Source organism: Amblyomma mixtum, chromosome 4 (assembly GCF_055824585.1).
Source record: "Amblyomma mixtum isolate Tamu chromosome 4, ASM5582458v1, whole genome shotgun sequence".
NCBI lineage: Eukaryota > Metazoa > Arthropoda > Arachnida > Ixodida > Ixodidae > Amblyomma > Amblyomma mixtum.
The window spans coordinates 49,946,474-49,950,806 of NC_143015.1; the positions used below are offsets into that span (position 1 = coordinate 49,946,474).

Sequence of the window (4,333 nt, forward strand, 5' to 3'; positions counted from 1 at the left end):
GCGCACTGAACTACAAAATACAAAAATGGCATGGAGGAGCAGGAGAAAAGTGCGAGCTGTTGGCCCTCTGGGAACAGAAGGCTGGTTTAGGCAAATCAACAAAGTTGGGCGGCTGTTCGGCCCGCGCCGATAGTTTCACATTTGTTCAAATGTTGGCAAGGTGGAAGCAAATTAGCTGCGCTCTAAATACCAGTGTCACTGGGGCTGCGGTAGATGCACGTTTTTAAATCCTCCGAAAAAGGCAAATGTGCAGTAGAATGCCTCGATAGATTTCCGAGTTCTCATCGGCTAATTTCTTTAAAAAGTGTTCCAGTCTACAAAAGTACAGGGTAGAAATTGAAGAACAGGCACCTGCACCACCGGCTGGTTTTGCAGTTAAATTGGAGTGCCATCACGAGAAATTCGCACCGACGCTCTTTACGTGTCTGAATTTACAGGCGCCAAGAACGGTGACCTCAGATCAAATGTTCTTGCAATAAATGCCCCTTTAGTTTTCTAAAAAAATGTCAACGTGGCCCCAGAGGCCAAAAATCGATTTTTAGACAACAAATATGTCGAGCTGGCCTTAGTCTGCCGGTAAAACGTAAAATTGCTTACTGCAAACAGTTTTCGCAAAAGAAAGTCAAACAATGTTTGACCAACACAGTTTTTTCCCGTCTATTTCCATAAGAAATGTTCCCCATATCAATACTAACTTTTTTCCACCGCCGAAACCATTAAGTGTTATACCTGCAGAAGGTTTTACTTGTCACAGAGTGTGTCGGATGGCTCGCAGTATCTTATGTTGCCTTCCCTACACTTTGCGGGCCACTCCTCTCTTCGGCACTCTACATTTAGTCATAAGTTTAAGTGTGTTTTTCTCCTTCTGCACTGTGTGACCCACTGTTAATCTGAACAAGCGGACCTGCCATCTTTGCTTGAGGCTATCTACGAATAGCCTCTGTATTTGTCCGCATGTGGGTTGCCCCACTTGACACGGCAGTTCTACGCGTGCAATGTAAAGGTACGAACACACTGGCGGTAAGCCACTTGCCGCGAAACCTGCCGCGGCGGCAAGTTGATCTGCCGCGCAGCGAATGGGTGGAGGAGTCATTGTCGGCGGCTTGCAGCGTGCTGCGGAGCGGGGAGACCAATGACGGGCGCCCTGCTTTGTCACGTGGGGAGTGTCTGTGTTGCCACCTCTTGGCTCCCACTAAAGTTACATGGCAGCGGCGGCGGTGGTGCCGCGCGCGCTCCTTCAGAGTCGCGGACCTCGACCGGTTTGCCACGAAGGAAGCTTCGCGCGGCGGCGACTCTTTGCCGCCGGCTGTGGCCGTCCCTTTCGCGACATGTGTGGCGCCGCCAGCGGCGTGCCGCGCATTTTGCCGCTAGTGTGTTCGTACCTTAAGAGAGAACGACACTCTTTAAATGCTCGGCCGATGAAACCATCCACATTGTAGAACTTCGTCATGGCCTGACAAAAGGAGCTCCTCTTCACCATAGGTGCTTTTCAGATGTTACCTATTGCTTATTTGAGAGGCTCCCATTCTCTTTTCGTATTGGAGCGGGTAGACGACGAGGACTATCAGGTATGGCACGAGTGGGAGGAGTAGAAGACGACAAAAAAGTTCGGACCGTGTTCTTGGGGCCGCTCGCAGCTGTTCTTTTCTATTTGTAAATATTTGTAAATATATTCTTTACCGCAACATATTTGGTGGAGGTGCGGATTTCCCCTACGTCTACCGACGACGGAGCTCCGAAGCCGCCGCCAGTTGCCTTCACTCATCATGACCCAAGACGCCTCCCAGCAAACCTCAGCCGCGGCCATGACATCACTCGTTCTTTCTCCCCCTCGTTACCCTGGAACATTTTCCGGTACCGACCACACTGACGTCGACGACTGGATCAACATGTACGAACGCGTGAGTACCTACCACCGCTGGGATCCGACCCTTATGCTGGCAAATGTAATCTTCTGTCTAAAAGACACCGCCCGGGTCTGGTATGAGACCCACGAAGACCATCTGACCAGCTGGGACGTGTGCAAAGAGAAACTGCGCGAATTGTTTAGACGGCCGCTCGGCCGAACGCTTGCCGCTAAGAAGGACCTCGCCTCCCGAGCTCAAATATCTACGGAGTCCTATGTGTCGTACATTCAAGATGTGCTGGCCCTCTGTCAAAAAGTTGACGCCAACATGCCCGAGTCTGACAAAGTCGGCCACGTGTTGAAGGGAATCGCCGACGATGCGTTCAACTTGCTCGTATTCAAGAACTCCACTACAGTCGACGGAATTATTAAGGAATGTCGACGCTTCGAGGAAGCCAAAAGCAGGCGTATTAGCCAGCCGCACACACGCCTCCCCAACACGGCTGCGACTTCCTCATGTGAAGACCTGCGACACCGGGAAACTCCAGCGCCTCCAGAAAATGTTACCCGCATCATCTGACGTGGGCTCGAAGCTATGTCCCCTGCCCCCCTGCATCTACATGATGGCGACAACCGCTTGTCTACCATCTCTCTGGTACAAGCTGTCGTCCGCCAAGAGCTTGCAAACCTTGGTTTCCAGCCCGTCAGCCCCGTACGGCCTTCATCACCACCCGAAATCACTGCGATTGCTCCTGGACGACCTTCGTACTTCACTCCACGTTGGCGAAACCCTAACGACTGGCGGACAACCGACGAAAGACGCATTTGTTTCCACTGCCACCGCACTCACCACATCTACCGTCACTGTCAAATTATTGGTCCAGTCGCAGCACATACCGTCCTCTCAGCTCTCACCACGACGACGAACAGCCCAGCTACTACACACCCCCTCCAGCCCAGCACAGTGCTACAGTCGACGGCCAGATTCCCCGCTTCAGCCTCTCCCCGTCCCCCCTGCGTCGACAGTCTCGTTCGCCCCAACGCCGTCGCTCCTCCCCTGGCTCCTACGGGCGCTCGCAAGCGTAAAACTAGACGCTGGAGTGTCTGGAGGTGATGCTGCAGTATAGCCCCATTCCGAAAATCCTGGATTAGCCCTTCGCGCACACCATAATTTGCTCGCCATTCATGTCGATGGAGTGCCTGTGAGAGCCCTGATCGATACAGGCGTGCACGTATCCGTCGTGAGTTCAACCCTACGACGCCGCCTCCGAAAAGTACTGACCCCTGCATCCAAAGCCGTTCTCCGCGTTGCCGACGGCGGAACGCCTCCTGTTGTTGGACTATGTACAGCCCGTGTGACCATATCCGGCTGCCATACATCCGTTCTCTTCTCTGTTCTGGACCAGTGCCCTCATGAAGTCATTCTTGGCCTCGACTTCCTGTCTGAGCATTCAGCCCTAATTAACTGCGCCACTAATGTTGTTCAGCTTGACCTTCCTCTTTCTGCTGAGTCGCCGTCCCCAGTTATACACCGTCTTTGTGCTGTCGACTTTGTCCGTCTACCGCCTCAAGCCGCAACTTACATTTCTTTTTCATCTGTTCCCCCTGTACCTGATGGTCACTACGTAGTCACTCTGGAACTGGACGTCGCCCTGACGCGCAGCATTGCGTTTCCACACACTGTATTTACCATGTCGGCCAACCGAGCGTACCTTCCGGTCCTGAACTTTGGTTCATCCATCCAACCGCTCCCGCAAAGCATCCCACTCGCCACGCTGTGCCCTGCTGCCGCATGTGTGATATCAGTGGTGGACAGCTGCTTACCTTCCACTCATCAATTCCAGTTGCCTGCGGCCCCATCAACAGAGAACTTAACGGACGACTACGCCGACATGATCGCTTCTGACCTACCGCCTATGCAAGCTCGCGATCTTAGGTGCCTCTTATCATCTTTCCGCGACATCTTCGACTTTGATATACGTGTTTTGGCTCGGACCTCTGTGGTGACGCATCACATAAACACCGGTGCTTCCGCTCCTCTGCGCAGACGTCCGTACCGAGTGTCCAGCGCCGAACGCACCATCACAAATCAAGAGGTGGACAAGATGCTCGCAAAAGACATCATCGAGCCCTCGTCAAGCCCTTGGGCTTCACCAGTCGTCCTGGTGAAAAAGAAGGACGGCAGCTGGCGCTTCTGCGTTTATTATCGGCACCTCAACCGCATCACAAAAAAAGACGTATATCCACTCCCGAGGATCGATGATGCATTGGATTGCCTCCACTGCGCCAAATATTTCTCTTAAATTGATCTTCGATCGGGGTACTGGCAAATTGCCGTTGATGAAAAGGACCGCGAGAAGACCGCCTTCGTGACGCCTGATGGTTATACTAGTTTAAAGTCATGCCGTTCGGCCTCTGTAACGCCCCGGCTACCTTCGAACGAATGATGGACTCCATTCTTCGCGGCTTTAAATGGTCCACCTGCCT

General features: G+C 52.8%; 1 pseudogene; it reads left to right on the forward strand.

The window, feature by feature from the left end:
* The first annotated feature begins 1,889 nt into the window (after window positions 1-1,889).
* Window positions 1,890-2,932, forward strand: LOC149346461 (uncharacterized; annotated as a pseudogene).
* The last annotated feature ends 1,401 nt before the right edge of the window (window positions 2,933-4,333 follow it).